Source organism: Clinocottus analis, unplaced genomic scaffold, assembly GCF_023055335.1.
Source record: "Clinocottus analis isolate CAN_PGR_092001 unplaced genomic scaffold, fCliAna1.0.p SCAF_2, whole genome shotgun sequence".
Lineage (NCBI taxonomy): Eukaryota > Metazoa > Chordata > Actinopteri > Perciformes > Cottidae > Clinocottus > Clinocottus analis.
Genome location: NW_027175931.1, coordinates 4308441 through 4329031, shown reverse-complemented (window position 1 = coordinate 4329031; position 20591 = coordinate 4308441). Strand labels below are relative to the sequence as shown.

General features: G+C 44.1%; 1 protein-coding gene across 1 annotated transcript in view; it reads left to right on the top strand.

Moving 5' to 3' along the window:
- Positions 1-20591, top strand: part of igsf11 (immunoglobulin superfamily member 11) — a 94840-nt gene that overhangs the window by 26594 nt on the left and 47655 nt on the right. The gene's annotated exons all lie outside the window — the stretch shown is intronic.

The window sequence follows — 20591 nt, the reverse complement described above, 5'->3', positions numbered from 1 at the left end:
ACGAACAGTTATCCTAATCACGGTGAACATAAAATGTGGATTAGGGGTGTCTTATGGTGTCATAATCACACACAAACACATACTGAAATACTCCAGCACACATGCACCTGCTGCAAAAAAAAAACAAAAGAATGCAACTAGTTCAGGTTTTATGTGACGCCTCGACACAAACGGCCTTCTGGGAGATGGTACTGCTGGATTTGCAGAGTTTTTTAGTTGATGCAAACGTCTTAAAAGGTCCCGTGCTGTGCAGATTTCCTTTTTTTTTTGCATGTACTGTGTCTTGTCTAATGACTCGACAGGACGTCTCTCCCAACTGATTTGACTAAATAGAACATCAGCAATCTTTCCATCCTGAGATTTGAAAAAAGACGTATTTAGGGTGTCGTCTAGGATGACACTCGGGGTGTTTCTTTTGGGTTTTGCCATCGAGGCAGCATTTGATCATTATGCCGATGGTGGGCCTACAGCTTTTTTTTTTTTTTTGGTCTATTTCTGGCAGATGGAGTCTGCAACGGTTTATGTCTGCGGCCCTCCCTGTGTAGATCCCAGAGTATTTTAGTCCAGAATAATCCCCACCATCTGCTGTCTCCTCTACTACGTTTTAGTGCTCAGTATCTCCCCTCTATCTGTGACTGTAGTTTATTTTTTCTATTGCATGTCCTCTTCTTGTTTTTCTCTATATTTTATGATCCCTCGCAGCTGCATTTTTTCTTCTTTTTTTATCGTGATGCCACTCTTCCTCCCATATTCAGGCTCTGACTCTCCATCCTTCTTCTTACTCCTCCACTCAATCCCAATTTCACTGCCCCTTCTTTCTCACGGGTGTCCATTTTCTTCCTCCTTTCTTCCTCCTTTCCGCTTTTACGTGACGTCTTCCTCTACATCCTCTTAATATTTGCTTTTTGGTCTTTCCTTCTTTTAAATCTCCAGATGTCTTTACACGCTGTTTCTCTCCGTCCGTCACACACGCCCACGCTGACCACTTTCCACAGGCTGTCAAATCCTAATCTGGGCTCCATGAGTGCAGACTATACCAGACTATTCCAATTTGAAAGTCCTTTAGGTCAACTCCATTAGGGCTGCATGGAGCAATATTTTATACGTGTACTTTTTGAAGCATAAGTGCTCCTCAGGATTGGTTTGCACCAGCTGTTCGTAAATCCATCACTAAGTTTCTGCGTTAAGTCCCTCCTAAGTTCTTAGTAACCGCTAGCTAGTTTCAAACCGGTGATTAACTAAATTGGGTCGCCCCATTCAAACTTAAGGAATGTCTTGGCGAGTAAAGTGTAAATCTGTTGCGAAGAAACATCTGCAGCACTGTCCAATCAAAAGCAATCAGCTATGTGAACAGGAAGTCAGAGCTGTAGAATAACGTCTTGGAATACCAGTTTTAGGAAGCCAAATGATATGTTTATAGCGCATGAAACAATCCTATCGTCAAGACCACCATCAAGGAGACCAGTGTTCGTGTCCTGTGTAAAGCCACAGCGTTGATTTAATTAACCATGTGACGCCCACACTCAACAGACGCTTCTTCCCTTGTTGCTTTAAGCCCAACCACCGTCGTTTCCTGCGAGGATGGAAGTTTATTTTAAAAAAGACGAGCTTCAATGTGCTCCAAAATGAAAAAAAACCAAACTTATCCTGACATAACATATGAACGGTTGTTTCAGGATACGCTGACTAATTGATGTGTAAATCTACACTGATTAAACTCTTATGTTGTAACTTGAATCATTCTGAACCAGCAGCTGGTGCGACCGGCTTTAGCAGAGCCCGAGAACAACAACCAACACATTTTTTTTGCTGGCCGTGCTGCTACGGGCTGCCAGCTCATTCATAATGCTTCACAATACCTTTTGAAAAAGAATAAGCAGTTTGTAAGTGAGGAAGACAATTAAACAGAGACTTGTTGTTCAGAGACCCTGGCGACTAACAGACAATTTCGCAAAGATGAAACGTTTAACACGTCTTTTTTATTCCGTCGTACGCTTCTCTATCCAAGCATTACACAGTTGTTTTGTGATCTTCCGTGAAAATACAAGCGCTTGACAGTACAACAGTGTAGTTTAGATGTTACGCAACGGGACTTGGGACTGGAATCACAACTGCAAAAAAAAAAAAAAAAAGAGATATATCTGCTTGCTTGGAAAATCCTCTCATCTTCCTGTACAAGCACCACTGAGGTGCCGTGGGAAAAGAAACTCGACTCTTCGCTGCTCCGCTGGAGTCGTTCTCTGGCAAATGGTACATGACTGCTGCAGAAAAGTGTGTGCCACTGTATCACTTCATGTTCCTCTGCCCTCCTCTCTCTCAGACTGATGCTCTAAGTGAGGCTGAGCTCTTTGTCAAATTAGTACAACTGAGGACACTGACGACGACACTCGGAGCAAGAGGCACACGCGTCTACGACGTCGATGACATCCGCGGAGAGGCATTGTGCTATAATGGGAAGGGGTAGAGTGCAAATGTTGCGATGGATTCAGATGTGTGCGCCCCAGAGAGAGAGAGAGAGAGAGAAGGGGCGCAGCGACAACAAGGACAACATATGCAACCGAAGTACAGACAGGTATGACAGCCGCACCTCAGTGACATGGTTGTCAGCCGTGTACGGCACATCTCTGTACCGGCGCACAGCTGGATTAACAATGACTGAATGGATTAGTGAGTGAGTGAGTGAGTGAGTGTGTGTGTGTGTGTGTGTGTGTGCGTGTGCGCTAAAGCGCGGGAACCAGACAGAGACAGAATGATAAAACACAGTGGTGACTCCTGTGTCAAGTGGGTATTTGATAAAGCCGGATACCTTAAACAGATACCGATAATACCCCGAGATCATCATATTTTGGCTGGACTTCTAATGACGTCACAAAACCATGGACCCCACGTGTACATGTGAGCGCGCACACACACACACACACACACACACGGCACTGAGCAGATCATATCCTTGTCATCTGACCCAAATCCATTAGCACTGGGAGTCACAACCTCATCCAACCCGCTCTCCTCCCTCAATTTCCTCCACTTCCGCTTCCTCTTCCCTCATGCTTTTCCAGACATAAGGGCCCCTGCGAGGGACATTTCCTCCACAAGCGTCATCTGAAACACAGACGGTTGAACGGTGAGATTAGGTGTTCACAGCCTTTGAGCACTTGTACGTTGCAGTGTTTTGTTGTTGTTGTTGAAGTGGCTGCTAAAGAGCCAGCCTCTCTTTACGTCACCCCGAATGTCAATTTCCAATCAGTTGTTCCCATTTGAAAGGCTTTCTAAAAGCAGAGAAAGCTAATACAGACATCATCTTGTGTTATAAATGGTAACGATGATGCTCCTTGAATACTTTGTCTTGTCGTGTCTCAATGTGTGTATGACAGTATGATTGCCAGCTTGCTAAAACTACACGCCTCCCCGCTGCTGTAAAAGCCTTGGATTTCTGTTGATAGCCATTCCTCCATGTCGCTGTTCTTCTGGAGCTCTTTATCCTCACTGCTGCGATGCATTTCTTGGATTACTTGCATTCTAACGTTGAGTCGCGCTCATATGAGGCATGCAATCTGCTTGACTATTGAAAACGCTCCTAATTGAAACGCTGAAAAGACAGCTCGGGCTAATCAGCTTAGAGATGTAGTCCACAGTCGGCGGATATTAAAGAGGATCTTAGTGCTGAAGAGTCTATTACCACCCCTGTAATGAGAGTTCACACAATGTGATCCGGGCACAATGGAGGGATGGGGACGACGGTGGCGGCGGGGATGGAGGACTAAACGGCCGCGGAGACGGCTCCCATTGTTTAAACGCAGGGGTGAAAAGAAGAGGAACATCCAAGCAAAGGCGCTGAACGCCGGCTGCAGAAATACAATATTTAAAGATTTAAATGATGCTGCCAGAGCGGTGGTTCTCAAATCCTGTATTAATCCCACAGCAGGGGAAATTATATATTATATTCTGTGCATTTCATCATCCTTAGTAATTAAGGAGCAGTGGGCTGCTGTGAAGCACCGGGGCATCAGTGTCTTGCTCAAGGACACTTCAAAACAGGTTATTTGCAGCCACAATATTTTTTTTTTTTTTTTGCAAATACAAGTTTATTTGCATTGTTCTAACAAATTGATTGCACATGTTATTAGTTTTTATCTAATGGAGCGATATGGTTTACTTGAAAGAGATTTCCATTTTTTTATTGTATTATTTAAAAAAATCACGGATGGAGGAGTCACCAAAAGATCATTTTTTTGCAATTTAGTTCGTGTGTACTGTGTACTGTGCACTGGTATTGGATGAAGGCTTTATTTGAGTTATGACCCATATTTTTGGAACAGTTTCTGAATGCTGACTACTTAGTGTCCTGCAGTAAAGCACATCGGAGCGGCTGCTTCGTGAAATTGCTCCTCGTCTCTGCCGTGATGCATCCTGGGAAAAAGCAGTAGAACTCCGTAAACATCGGGGTGCGTCATCGTGCGCTGATCGCTGCCGACCGGACGTCACTCATCTCTCTGCCGCTCTCTCACTTTCGCTCCCTCTCGGACTCTTTCTGACCCACCGACCTCGCCTTTGCACACACACACACACGCACGCACACACACACACAAAGTTTCCAAGGCCTCTGCTCATGAGCCAGCCAGAGGTCAGGGCTGTGACGTACGAGTGGGACACACACTAGCAACCTTTCGCTGCTCTGCTGAGAGTGGGCATGAAATCATACCTTAAAGTACAAAAGTAACCCTCGCTCTTCTTACCTCGCTGTGAAGTTAATCCGGCCGTTCTGTAGAATGCATTTCATAATATCTTAATCCCATTAAAGTGGAAACAAACACCCTTTGGAATTAACGCCGCATGCCACAGTTATTGAACGCGTGATCGGATGTCCAATTTAAATGAACCTGTCCTTGCACTCACCATCCTCGTAGTACTTTCACAAGAGCTATTTATGTCATTATTTACCGCTATACTAGATATCTTCTCTGTGGTGTGTGTTCTGAAATGCAAGGGGAAAAATGAATCTATGTCGAAATCTGAATATGTAACCACAGGCGCTGAACTTAAAGGAAGACTTTATGTACGCTTGTTTGTTTTTCTTGTCGAGAATTGGATCACAATATTGATTTAACTCGTTTCCGTAGCACAGAAACTGGAACTTGGGGGGAGGGGAAACGGCGAGCTTGGCTCTATCAGCACTTCTAAACACTAATTAACACTTCTGAAGCTCACTAATTAACATGTTGTATAGCGTTTGAGCAAAAACAAGTTGTGGTTTTACACAGATATGTGCTATACTCTTAGCCAGGAGCTGTGACGTCCTGTGAGCTTAGCTGGTTAACACTGTAACACCTGTAAGACTTTGCATTTTTTTACTCTCGACAGATGGCAGAAATGTGGTGAATCCAAATACTTTTCTCGCCAGTTTGAAGGCGCATGAGTGGACATATTGGTTTTTATCCGTCTGCCTGCAGTGACACAAACAAGCTCACAGATCACAATCGATACGGTTGACGTGTTCAAACGTATACAGATTGATATTCGCGATTCAAACAGCTAGCTGTCTTTGCAGACTACGATTCACTGAATGTGACCAAAATAGACTTGAGGTGTAAAAAAAAAAAAAAACCACGTACGAGACTCCCTGTGACGCAAAGCGTGAATTCGGACACGTGCGAGCGACAGGTATCAAGAAGTGTGGACCTAACACTGCGTTCTAAATATGTTCTCTTTCTTTCTCTTCTCTTCTCTTTTATTCCTTCCCCTCGTGATGTGCCAATACTATAAATTGTGTTAGCTCTCTCCGCTCTGCCCTCCAGCCAGGGATAGGACTACTTTCTCTCTACATGTGTAAGGTGGGCAGATGCCAGCCAGAGGAACAGAAGAAGAAGAAGAAGAAAAAAAAGAAAAGGGGGGCACAGCTAACATCCCATCGCTCATTACGGTCGACAACGCAAACATTAATCATCGCACCTCCATGTATGGGAGACCTGCAGGATACACATTTGGGTTCAAAGGGGAGCGGCGATCTGGAATGGACTTACCGTTATGTAGGCCATGACAAAGTGACCACGTCCATGTGTTTGCCTTTAACAAGGTCAGTGGCTGTGAACAATATGTTCGCCCATATTGTTCCAATATATCTAGATATCTATATGTACAGGTTTATATATGTATATTAGAGCAATACTGGCAGACAGATTGGAACTGAACTGAAAACATGACTTACCTAATACATAATAAACTGTATATGTCTATATTTTTGTATCAGGTCATGTTTAATAGTTTGTCTCCGCAGTATTAAAAAGAAATCGGCGACAGATTTTTCAAACCAAAAAAACAATGTCACAGTGATGTTTGCATCCTTTGGTGTGATGAGGATGTGTTTTTAGGGTGCTCCATTTTCAGATTGAGAGATCTTTTGAGCTCCGACATAAGGTGTGTGTGTGGCGTGAGGGGAGACGTTGCGGGTACGGGGCGAGGTCAGGCCCAGAGGCTCAGGCAGTGTGGTTAGTGGCTAATTTAGAAAGTGTTGTGTCGGAGTAATAGGAGCTAAGAGACACACACACGCACGCGCACGCACACACAGACACACAAAGGCTGTCTCCCTATCTGCCTGACTAACTTCCGACATTACACTCTTGACCCGTGTGCTTGAATGGAACAGTTATTCACTGTAAGTAAATGAAAGAAAAGCGTGTGGAAGGAGTGAGAGGGCTCTCTGTAAGGACAGACAACAGATGGGGAGGAAATATGGTGAGTTCAAAGAGGTGGGGCTGGAAGAGGAGAGTTAAAAGTTTGTCTGTGATTGACGGAGAGAGAAAGGCAAGAAGTGAAGGAGATGGGGGAAAGAGGGGAGGAGGAAGGCGAGAGAGAGAGAGAGAGAGGAGCAGCTGTCCTCAGATGTCTGTCTCTTAGGGCTCAGCCAGGAAACATCTTTTAAGTTTCTCAACCTTGGCATTTGGGCACCAAGACAAGTGCAAAGATAGGAAAAGAGGGTCCTGGAATAAAATTGTACGGACAGGATGGAGCACGTTGGACCTCATGCGTGAACATGTCCGTATTCTCATCTTCTTATTTTGACTATTTCTTACTTTTTCCTCCATCAGATACTAACCTTAGCTGCCAGCGTAAACATGATGAATGTGTAAAATGAGCGCGTGGCACATTGGCTTCAGTTACCGTCGCGATAAAACCATATGAGGCGACGCGTCCCTCGTGTCCTGCGGTGAAGTCGTGCTTTCAGAGATCCGTGAAGTAAAGTGTCGTTGTGAAACAGCGTCAGCAGCAGAATTAACAGACTCGCCAAGTCAAGGAGAAAAAACAAGAACGAGTTATGTTAATGTCGTGTCACCTGAGGGTCCAACTGTCAGTCACTGCGGTGAAGAACATCGCGAACATGAAACACGTCTTGCCACAGCGAGGAGAAGCATGACTGCAAACAGAGGTGGTAAATATACTTTCACTTTGCAGGTTGAGATGTTCATGTTGATGCTGTAGTGTTGTACGGTAGCCAATTTAGATGAGTAGTGACATCGTTGGGCTGTATGGGTGCATTTGCACCGCCAAACAGGATTATAATATCAACATAGTTATGAAATGTGATTCATAAAGGGGTTTTAAAAACTTCAAATTGTTTCAAAGAAATTGTATGAAACGCTTAAATAGCAGCAGATTAATTGCCCATGGGTCCTAAGGCGCGTCTGGTTTGAAAATACAAAATATAAAACAATTGTTGAATGTTCTCCTAAATCCCTCAAACAAGCCACTTTACAACGATTCTCTTTGTGCGAACGGCTGCATGAGGCCCATTGTGTGACCATCTGTGTCGTTCCGACTAAAGATGACTTGATGTCTTTGAATAGCAGCTTTATTTCACATCAAGGGGAAGAAAGAATTGCTTTTGCATCAGAGATTTCATACGCAATTTGGTTCTTGCCGAATTCAAAACAACTGGCTTTTGCCGTAACCTTTTTTATCTCCTTGCTTTTTAAATCTGAAATGCAGATTTACACGGGCCGCGACTGTACAGTGAGGGAATTTCATCATCCCATTAGACCCAGTTAGGAGCGATTATTGTATAATTTCAGAAAGACGAGGGCGGCCAGAGGGAAATGAGCCAGTTTTCTTATTGATTGACCTTTTTGGAAATGGAAAAAAGAAGGTTTTTTGTGTGTGCCATGAAGCATGCGTCCTTTGAGCCAGCACGGCAACACTCGCGTGCTCCAACCACCTTGAACTTTATTACATTCGTCATATTACATATTTTACCATACGTATATAGGTCTCTGCATTTAAACCACCCGTAGGAGCTGAGAAGCGCTCAGTCAGGGATTGTGAACCTTAAGGTCGCAAGGCTACTCCAACCACGGGACGCAGCCGCCTCCATTTTTTATTTTTTGAATGACCCGAAGTTATTGTCATAATCGTAGGATCAATGACGAGGAGGAGGCCTATTTGGACTCATTCTGGGTCGTAGTCCTGGAGCACGCCACGCTGCACCGTCCACACCAGTGGGACTTCAAGGAATTCATCTTCAAATGACTCGGTGCCGCTTTGATTTCCTCTCCTCGCAGCCTTTTCCATCTGCCAGTGTGGCAGTCGGTCGCGTATTTGAGGAGGACTGATATCTCCTCAGCTCGCCGCCGCCACCCTCCCCTCCATTCATTCATTACGAGGCTATTTGTTTTGGGGATGATTTGGGCCGTCGTGTCCTGCCGCTCATGCATTATGCAGAAAATATTGCACTCTTCAGTGTAGGGGAAAAGCAATAAACGCGCCGCTATCATCGGTTATTCCGGAGCAATCAAAGGACGGTAATGCGTCTGCCGAGCACCCCACAGCTGGATAACAATGTTTCCCAGTTATTGTTTTTTTTCCGATAATAACTCTTTTGGACATCACTGCTGTTGTGATTGTCTTGCAGTTTTTGAGAGATGGCATGTTTTACTGTCATATCAAAGGCGCGCCATATAAATGGAATATTCTGTTTTAAATCGAGCGACACAGCCCCCCCTCCCTCTGTCCTCCCCCTCCTTGAATATCAATGTGAATAACTGAATTTTGAGGTAAGGCCCTTCTTCTCCTCCTCCATATTACAGTACTCATCCACTTGCATGTCATTTCTGAACTCATTTGCGAGAGCAGAACTCATTACTCAGCGTGGCAGCGATCTTCTTTCACATTTTTTTTTTTTTTTTTTTTCTCGAGGTGAAGGCCACTGGATATATTTTATTTACGCCGCTGAATTATTCACGAGGGGAAGGGTTTTCTAGATGGAGCTAGCTACATGTATAGCTACACTGTCGACGAACGGTTTGACATTTGTAACGGTGCGTGCCTGCAGGCTTCGCCGTCGCCAACTCATCGGAGAGTTTCTGGATTAGAGAGCTTTGGGGAATTCTCTCTCCACAAAAAAAAGTTTCCACTTTCCTCGGGACATGCGCAGAGCGGGCGAGATCCGACCTCCCCGACCTCGCACCGATGGCTGGATTAAGACTTTGAATTCAGGAAAAAAAACCTGATTCGTCTCCCCAGGTGTGAGTGTTTGGGATGTGTGTGTGTGTGTGTGAACTTCTTGATGTGAACGACTTGTTTTTGTTCCCTTTCTTTCCTCAAGTGTCCTGCTACTTTTCCCACGCATTTCCCTCTTTTGTATTTTCTTTCTGCAGAGTAATCCCTCTCTGTGTTTCTTTCATCTGGCCTCCCCCTCCTTCCTTATTCGCTCCCATCTTTTCATCCTGCCTCATGTCTCGCTCCTCACTCCATCCTCCGCTTTCTTTCTTCCTTTTTTTTTTTTCCTCCTCTCCGTCTCTTTCGCTCCTTCTTTATCCACTCCTTCATCTCTGCTTTGAAGTGACCACCGGGCGAACCTCATCAGACGGAGCTTCATAAGACCCCCTCAGCATTTTCCCCTCTCAGAGTGTTTGCGTGGGTGTGTGTGTGTGTGTGTGTGTGTGTGTGTGTGTGTGTGTGTATAAGCCAGCTTGTGTCTCTAACTGATCTTTTCTGCCAGAGAATCCAACCTGTCAGATCTGACAGCACATTCAAACAATATCCACTTTAGAAATATCTGACCCCGGGGCCAGCAGCGGTGTTGTGGGTCGACAGGAAATTACTTCATTTTTTTTTTTTTTTTTTGCAGCGCCGGTTGGGAATCAGCGGAAATCTTTTGAAACTAAAGTGTTAGATGTACAGTTTTACTTTTTTTGTTGTTGTTGTATTGTGAAGTATTCAGCTTGGACTCCGGCCAGCTGCAACTGGGACTCCAGAAAACAGTAGTCATCAGTCACTCAGCGCAGGATCCCTCCACACACACACACACACACACACACACACACACACACACACTAACACGCACTTCCTTTATTCTACGCTCTCCAAGATCCCCTCTTTACTCGCTCTGATCTTCAACACCAATCCCTCGTTCCTCAAAGCACAAACGAGGGGAAGGGGGATGACAAAAAAAATCCGATGACAGATTACCCGCTATATATAGAGCCACGTCTCACGCCGCCACTCTTATTCATCTTCTCCCCCCCGCAGCCCTCCGAGACATTGGATACACCTTTTGGTTCGCGACTGGCGATGCATATAGACCCCCTCCTCCTCTGTCTCTATCATAGCAGCACAAAAAAAAAAAAAAAACACAGTGAGGTTTGATTTGCAGATGGTCTTTCAATGGGACGGGATCTTCCCAGTTTAAAAAAAACCCTGTTATTTCTCTTTAGTTTAGAAGAATGCCATCATCTTGTCAGCTCAGCTGGGTTAAAAAACATCATAATAATCCTGAATTAGCGTTATTTTAGCTCGGAGGGTGTCCCATCTTCACACACAATTGACGAAAAGTCAGAGTTCTCCTCTTAAAGATCAGCGGGACGTCTGCTCTGACATGTTTTTTTTACACTTTGGCACCCATATGGAGGCACAGTAACATACTTATCTATCCAGAGAGAGATGGATTACTGTGGTCCACAGTGTAATATCCTCTACTCCCTCCTGTCCATTTGTCTGCTAAGTGTTCCTATAGACTGTGTCATGCGGCAGATTTATGCTCTCCTCGCTCTGGGCGAGAATATTGTAAAGTATGGATTAGAACCACAGGGAAAGGCCACGGATAATCTCACTGTTTTGCTTTTTTTTTTTATTCCTGTCATTCTCACTCTGTTTTTCTCTCTCTCTTTACCACCTCACCGTTTCCTCCCCCCCCCCCCCCCCTCTCTCTGTAAATCATATGATTTTTCTGTCCAGGATTTACCCGCCGCTTAGAAGCTTGATCATTTGTACAAAACCAAAAGCAGATGACCTCTTTTTTCTTAACCGCTCTTGTATCATCATACTCACTTGTATTGAAGTATCATGGGGAAGCTCGACTATTTGGCTATTTTATAACCAATTTATATATTTTTAATGAAGTGTTTTAGGTTTCCTAATTTCAAAAACTGCATTAATTGTGTTTTCTTTAGTCTCCTCCACTCAAAAACACATTTTGCTTATACCTCCCATGAATACTGTGCAGAATAATGTATAATCCATCATCATTTTTGTGACATCACAAGTGGGAAGCCAGTCGTGGTCCGTTGTGCATCTTCCAAAAGTGTGTTGCGGAAACGTGAAACCTCCAGTGGACAAAACACCTAAGCAGTATACGTTTTGGAAAAGACAAATACAGGTTGTGAACATGGTAAGCAGAGTAGATATTTATATGTCTTACATCTTCATTTATTTCTGACTTTAAAAAGATTTCCTCAAAACAAGCTACAAGTAAATGCACCAAAAGGACAAAAAACACCTCATAACAAAATTGACCCGCAGTACTTACCAATTCTGTGAAAATCCGAGGTGTTGCTTTAACAACAAAGTGTTTGTGGTGTAAACCGCATCATGGCGGTTTGTAATGGCGTGGGGCTCCTGTACCTGTGATACTTCTGCACACTTCTCCCTTTGCACATATTTTGGCAGTTTGCCAGCGATGCACACGCAACAGACTTGACAGGAAAACTGCATTAACGCAACAGTTGTCGAGTAAACCCTCGACAACTGTGACGGAGAGACGTTTAATACGTTTGTTTTTTAACAATTCATCATCATGATTGACACCAAAAAATATATTATTTCACAGCATTTTCGGACTTAAGGCTCTTCTGCGGCTCAGCGGATTGACCCCCGCTATTTTGGAAGATCTGCGAGTTGCTCCCCTGCTCTTCCCGTCCGCATGGCGACATGCGTTGTGGGCAAGATACGCAAATTGCTCCCCACTGCAGTGCCACAGGTGTGTGTGTGTGTGTGTGTGTGTGTGTGTGTGTGTGTGTGTGTGTGTGTGTGTGTGTGTGTGTGTGTGAAATTGGATCCTAATGTGCAGGTGGCACTTTCTTGGCATTACATTTCATTTAGCTGACGCTTTTATCCAAAGCGACTTCCAATAAATGCATTCAACCACGAGTACAGACCCAGAACAACAAGAATCAAGAAGGTACAAATTCTTCAAGAAAGCCAAACTACGCAGAAGCATAAGTAATCTAAGTGCTCGTACCAAACAACCTCGCATGAGCTATGAGCGGACAGAAGACGAGTGTGTGTTTTTACAAATGCGATCCTTTGACCGTGTTCTTCTAAAACTGTTGTTTCAGTGTATTGAGTGCAGCACATGTTGGAGGTCGTTTAGACTTCTCCGTTAAAACCTTACAAACAACTCGAGCCACAATATGCTTCATATAGAAAACACAATATCACACTGAATGTTGTTGCCTTTTCCTCCAACAAGAGCTCTACAACCTTTATATGGCTCATCACATCAGTCTTGTGGCAGAGTACAATAAATACTTTGCAAACAAAGGAGAACTTTATGTATTTTTCCATCGTTTGGTTTACTTTTTGTCCATCATTACAACATTGTGAGAAACTGCCAAGCCATTGCGTCCGTAGTGATCATCCCAATGCGTCACAACTTGTTAAAACTGCATGAAGGAGTCGTCTAAAGGTTAATCACAGACAAACTAACGCATTGATTTCTTGACTTCCTGCACCCAGATGCCTTGGGAGACGACTTTACACGTACAAACTTTTTTCTCCCCCCCAACCCCCCGGATACCAAAGGCAAATAACAGCTGCCACTTGCACTCATGTACACAAGCCTCACTGCATGCTTATTCATTCAAAAACATTGGTCCCTCTTTCTTTCCCTCCCGTCTTCTCCTCGCACACTTTCATCCGCCGTCTTGCTCATCACCATATCGTCGGCATATCGCCGCGCGTCGTTCTCTTTCTTCTCTCACTTTAGAGCATCACTCTCCCTTCATATCACCTTTACGTACTTTAATCTTCACAGGGGAGCGAGAGGGAGGGGAAGAAAGAGAGAGGTAGAGAAGGAGGCCCTCCCTCAGGATATAATTTATGTTCCCGCATATATTTACATCAAACCCAAAGGTAAAGCTCCCTCTACACCGGTCTACTATCTACCTCTGATGGCTGACATGAATACGATTCAACATTTTCAATTGGTTTCTCTCAACTTCTACTCATCATGTCGTTGCTAGAAGCATCATTTTTTATTTTTTTTGTACATTTTTTTTTTAGATGAAATGCGAAAATATGTGCCAGTGAGGGCAAGGAGAGACAAATTGAAGCCATGAAACTATTCCTTTTCATGCTGCGAGGAGAAGGAGAGCTCTGTTAGCCTAGCTGACATTCCACTTAATTTGATTCATTACTAGCGTGGTGACGCTATTGTCGCCCCATGCAGGCAACTGGGCCAGTTGTAGAGCTTTGGAATATCCTGATGGAGGACAGGACAGCCAACACGGTGTGAAAAAAAACAAAAAAAAAGATATAAACTGGTGCGGTTATTATTATTATTTTTTTTTCCCGGAGCCCGACCTTAACTCCAAATTGCCTTCGCCACAATTTCTCACCGTATTTGCGAACCGATTGTCGGAGCAAATTGTCACAACAAATTGCGAGAAGAGGTTCAGTCCAAACCAGAACCAAGCCCATGGGGTTCATGGGAGTTGGACTCTTGGATGCTGTGCAGCATATTATGGGTTAGTGGAGTCCTACAGAGAAACAAATACGGGCTCTACTGTCAAACTGTACATTGTGCCTCTATAAAACAGCATGGGTTGTATGCAGAAGCATCTTTTTACATAACTATCTTCAAACGATAAGGCTGTTTTTTGTCTTTTACATTTTATTCTACATCTTATTTTCAATACATCCCTTCAAAAAACATCAATTTTGTCGTCTGTTTTTGCACTTATCCTGAAAAAAAAGGCTCTCAAATATATAAGTTAGATGTTTCTTATGAAGAGCGAAATCATTTCTTAAAACAGCCGGGCACTGTCGTTATTTAGCAAACGTTATTGAGTTAAAGATGCTTTTGTTGGGGTCTATTTCCACCAGCGGATTAATACACATTCAGATTATAATCAGCAAACTGTTACACGTTCAGATCCTAATGCTCTCGGGAGTGTTCTCGGCAGCAGGTTGGTGTATGTGAGACTTATTCAAATTAAACTGCATGTGAGTTCATGGTAATGAGGGAAGATGTCACCCAGCGCTCCGCTGTGGAATTTAATACATCAGTGTTTGGCTACACCGGCAATGCTTCAAATTTTTTCATTAGTCTAGTGTACAAATATGTAGAATATCACAAGACAAATCCTTTAAGGACAATAGCCGACCGCTTCCATATTGGAAACTGCTTGAATGTTTGGCAATGACTGGGGATCTATACATAAATGAATGTCCTTTTGGATCCTTGATCAACAGATTTCCAGCTTTATCACCACAAACCATATGCTCACTGACAGAGATAGCAGAGCAACAGTTTCTACTCCGCTGACATACGAAGAGACTCAGATGGAGAGCAAAGCACAATCTGTCTGTGTGACTTGCTGTTGCGTGACTCATACAGTATGCGTACAGTACGGACAACTGGTCACTGGGCGGTTTTGGCCACTACAAGTTGCTCGAGCATGCTGGCTGTTGTGGCCTAAATACACGGGGCGCTATGCTGCGCTCGTACTAAACCAAACAATATACCATCTGAGGCAATTTAAACTCATATTACCAATTCAGATTCCATCAAAAATGACAAAAGAAACACTATATTCGGGAACGTGTACAAAAATGCATTGATCTAAAAAAAAAGAGAAAAGAGGCTTTGTGCCGGATTTAGCTTCTCGCAAATTTCCATCTGTGGTCCCATCTGTATATTAAATACGAGACTATATGGTGTGTTCAGAGTGATGGATCCCCTTCACTGTCATTACTGGAGAAAAAAAAAGGTCCAGAACACACATGCTGTATTACATGCTGGTTATTCAGTGAGCCGCTGGGTAGCGGCTCCTCACCGAGAGCCACACATCACAGGGGTCCCCGATGCCGCTGATGTGTTTGATTTGTATTCATAATGAATAAATGTATATTAGCATTCGATACAAATACATGCTCCGGGGGCTCTTCTTGATATATCAGGAAAGAGGGGAGAGGAGAACAAAAAACCCAACATGAATTTAAATGAGCAATTATTATTTGCAGGTAATCCATTTCAGGTAAAAAAAAATAAATAAATAAGGCCTTACAGTCCCGCTTCACCATTACTCACGACAATTTCAACGTAACATGCACACTTGTTTCTTTGTGCAGCGATCCTTACTGTCAAATGCATTAAGCAGAACAATAAAGAATGGGCCTTTTATTTTGTTCAGACCAACCCATCTTTCACCATCAACATCCGCCAGACTTCCTTTTTATTATCACAGATGGTCCTTCTTTAATGATTTCAGCACAATAGGCTTCAACCCATATATATATATATATATATATATATATATATATATATATATATATATATATATATATATATATATATATATGCACTACCACTGTCTGGTTTTGTGCAGTTTTTAAGGCTTTTTCCTGTCTTTAGGCTTAGGGCGAGTGATCTGCTTTACCTTCGTCCATGCATCTTCATTGTAATACACATGAGTGTTGAAGAGAGAGACAAAAAAAAATCATTAGAAGAAGACAAAGTGGCCCAGAGCTAAAAGCTACTGTACGCCGGGCGTATAGAAGATAACTTTGATTGGCGTGCAGAGGCTACGTTCATTCATCATGGCTTTCACACACCGCCACAAGTGATTTTAAACCCAGCCATCCACCAACCTCATCTCCCAAACCCCTGCTTTCCTCAGCTATAAATCATCATCTAGCCACAGGCCGCTGGGCGCCGAGCAAGGTGACACTCCACACTGCTACCAACACCGCTGGAGGTGGGAAGTAAAGAGAGAGGGAGAGAGAGGTAGGAGAGGGCAATAGGTTGAGAACGGGGAAGGCAAGAAGGAGAGAGAGAGTGTGAGTGTATCTATCTACTCGGCTGTCGCAGTGGGAGGGAAATCTTTGATGTAAACTCTATTAGTGGTTGGCGTGTAGAGACACAGCTCAGACTTGAGTGAAACCCAGGGTGGTTCACGACACCTCGGAAATAGTCTGGAAATTCAAACACATAGAAACCATACAGCCCAGAAATGTGCGACGGATGAGATGTTACTGGTGTAACAATGTGAAATAATGTTTCCTTCACCCGCTGGAGGTATTGCTTGTACGCCGTGTGTCCCTGTCCTGGAAGAAATAAATCCGAAATGAGGTTTTTCGGTATTTTTTTCATCTGTATGCAGTCTGACGTCATGTTAAAAAGTGAGTCTGTCTTAGCTCACATGAACGAAAATCTCAATAAACATAAATAAAATGTCAGACAATCTAATCATCTGCAAGATACTGAATACACATATTTCTGTGAGATACGGAACATGATGAACTATATTAGCTCACAATGATTTTTTTATTTTGAGTTGGCAAAAAAAAAAATCAACTTTATATTAAATTTGTATTTAATCTTTCAAATGCAGTGGAGAGCAGAAAGCAGGCTGGCAGAGAGAGAAAAGGACCGACGTCGGCAGTCTTCACTCGAGTGGACTGTTTGTGTGTATTTGTGCCTGTACACGCTATACTAAGTTTCTACTAGACGGATACAACTTGTTGGTTTTTAATTCATTTAGCATCTCGAGGGATATCTCATGTCCATCAGCAGCGTTTTCTCTCCTGAGGAGTCGCTCTTTATCGGCCTGTAACGGCCCCGCCGATGCTCAACGCGGCGCCGCTCTTGAATGTAACGCGCTCGTCAAAGTGGAGAGCGGGAGGTTATGATCGCAGCTTAAAGGGGAGTTGGCTCACTTAACCTGAGCTGCACCGAAACATATATCCAGGCAAGAAAATCTATTTCATTTAATGAATCACCAGTTGGAGTTCACCGACCCCGAGAGCAGAAACGCCGGCGTTACAACAGCGCATTCGTCGCCTCGCAACTAAAATAAAGCAGGATGGACCGCATGTATTTACTAGTTCATATAAAAGGGGGGGAAGCAGAGGAGGGCGAAGTCGGCCATTTATCCGCCCTCGATGGTAACGAGGCTGCCCTTGTGCGGTGTTGTGAGAGGAGCGCGGCGGGAGGGAGGGAAAAGAGCCGATTCAGGCTGTTTCTCCACCAGCCACCGCTTTCACTCACACGCAGCGGGGACGGCATGTGTGGTTGGAGGTCGTCACAGGGATCGATTAGATGTTAGAAAGAGGCCACGAGATGAGTATCGTTCACCGCGGCAGTTTCATTTGGGCAAACACAAAACAACCAAACACCATGTCCCACCGCTACTTTGTATTGATCTCATTGCATTGTTGATGATTCGGGAAAATAGTTCTTTTTTTTTGGATCTCCTAAAAGCTTGGATTTGATGGACGAACTCGGGGGGGGGATGATCGTCTCCCCTAGGAGGGAATTAAACCACCTCCTCTGAGAGAGAGCCCGGCCTCGTGCTTCTCCGGTTTGAACGCAAAAGACCGCGTTGATTGTTTTTTTTCTTCTTCATTTTCATCAAAGGAAGAGAGCCTCCTGCTAATTCCTTCCTTCACCCCTGCAGCATTTCTGCGACACAGACTAATGCAGAGACACACACACACACACACGCAGACGCCGTGCGAGCAGCGACTTCCTGATGTCAGCTACAGATGGCCTGCGCCCCCGCCAGATTAATAGGCACTGTTTGGGAAGACAAAGACAAGCAAAAGTTTCCACTGAAAGCAATGAAAACCTGCCGCCTGCTGCCACCGCTGCAAGACAGTGTGTGAAGTTCTCCTTCAGGTTCAGTCACGTCTGTCAGGAAATGTTTTCGTTACAGCTGTCCAGGTTGCGACGCAAGCGTCTGAAGAAAATATCTGACAACTGGCACGACGGAGAAATAAGTGGACGGGTGGATTGATTGCTGGATGGAGCGGTGGATGAGTTTAGTCGCTTCCAGCTCAGCCTCGGCTCATGCAGCAGTCTCTTCTCACACATCACTTGACAGGCGGCGGGGGGGTTGAAATTAAGAGCAAGTCCCTCCGTTGCCCCTCCCACTATAAACTGGATCACTTGTGTGAATAAATAACATTACAGTGCTGTCTGGGTTTAATGTCTGTCACATCGCAGGCCTTTCATAGCACGTTGGCTCACTCACAGATCTAGTCGGGGACACACACACACACACACACAGAAACACACACACACGCACACACACACGCAGTCGTCTCTCTCGCTGCAGGCGGTTCTTCTGCTTGGCTTGCACTGCTTGTCCTCTCGTTGGCTAAATGGCTCTGGGTAGCCTCTCCGGCTCACACTATGATAGCAACGCTCAGCTCTCCCTCCAGTGAGACGGGGCCATCGGTCTATTGTTCAGATGCGAGGCCACTTATACATTCTTTTTGAGTCATTCAGATGCAGAAGTGTGGCACCTACACACCCACGGACACACAAGGGTGCCCACATCCCGTGTGCATCCGTGTGTATTGTTTTTGAGTTTGATAAATATCCCGAAAAGACACTGATCCCTCTCTTGACCACACCAACTGTACTGCAGTTTCAGTGCATCCAGGATACACTGTTTGTTTTGTTTTTTTCCCCTCCTGACCATAATAAGAGTCCTGATGATAAAGCTTAATAATTTCCTCAACTGCAGCGTCTGCATCTTGGGGTGATATTGAATATTCTTGGGTGCATATTGGATCCATACATCCTGAACCCAGTTTGCAGGCTCTGTAATAACTAGAGGTAAAATCAGAACTGTGCACTTTAAACCGCCACTTGTCATCACTTTGTGTGCGTTTAGTTTTAGTCCCACAGCTCGCAGATTGCTGGAGTCTATTTGAAGCCCCCCCCCTCCTCTTACACAACCGAGATATGAACGTGCGAATCATGCCTTCAACTTTAGCGTAAAGCATGTTCACACGACGCATTGCAGGAATAGAAAAGCCGAGGTGTGGTTTACATTATTATGAAGCGCCAACTTCAAAGGTGAGTTTAGATAAACAATGGAGCAAAATAGGTTGAGAGAATTATTCCTCTTTTTTACGGATGCTCTGTGTTTTCTTTCTTTCTTTTTTTTTTTTAAAGCGATGCCTGGAGGAAGAAGCAGGAGGTTCAAACTAACGGCACCATTTCATGTTGTTCTGAACTGCTCGTTTTAAGTAGCTGGTTGACTAATCACGCGCGTCTGTAATAGAAAGTTGAATGTGGAAAAAAGGTTGTTTTCAAAAATAATTTGATCTTTTTTTTTGTTGTTCTTTCTAATTATACTTTGACAATAAAAGCGGCAGCAGGAAGAGGCTGCAGCGCGTTGCTGGATGTTGACGTCTGCCTGTTGAATGCAACGTTTGAACTAAATGCTTTGCAAAAAAAATAATTTTGTCTTTTTTTTTACCTTCATGCATTTAAATTTTGGGCTGTCTGGCTGTATTTTATCATCTTATAACCGATACATTTTATGTCAATTACTTAGATGTCACACTGTTGAAATCCTTCACCATTCATCGTAAACTGAAGTATGATGCAAATTCATAATATAATATAATATATGTGTTTCAAAGTGTTATTATGTCCATAAAAGTGCATGCAAATGTCACATATTTGTCTTTATTTTGGTGTCTGTTTTCCTCATGGCTGGTCAAGAGAAAGTGAGGGTTTACCCACATTTTGATTCGTCCCTACATTATATAATATTATGGCCAGATTATGAAGAGAAGTCCAGATGAATCCCCGTGTCCGTCCATCTGAAAAGAGGCGTGTCCTCCTCCCGGCCGGTTGAACTCTCCAGTGTTGTGTCCTGTCCGGTTGCATGTTCTGACGGTGTGACTTTACAGGTTGTGACCTCACCCAGCTGTTCACCGGCTCTGTGATGCTCCGTGTGTGTGTGTGTGTGTGTGTGTGTGTGTGTGTGTGTGTGTGTGTGTGTGTGTGTGTGTGTGTGTGCAGACCTGGCTGAGCAGCCTCCTGCTCCGCCTTCTGCCTTTCGCAGCGTGATGTGGGGCCATGCGGTGGGTCATCCGACCAATCGACCTGTTCACATCACACCTGCACGGCCACATCTCGCCCGCAGACCATCTCCTGGTTCGCCTGCTGAGTCTTCATCTTCACAGTCGAGCATCTTCTCTTCCTCCCGCCGCTCCCATTCCCCTTTATATACATCCACTAGTGGCTGTAGAGTGTGTGAAATAAAACCAGGATTTGGTCTGATGGATCTACACTCAAC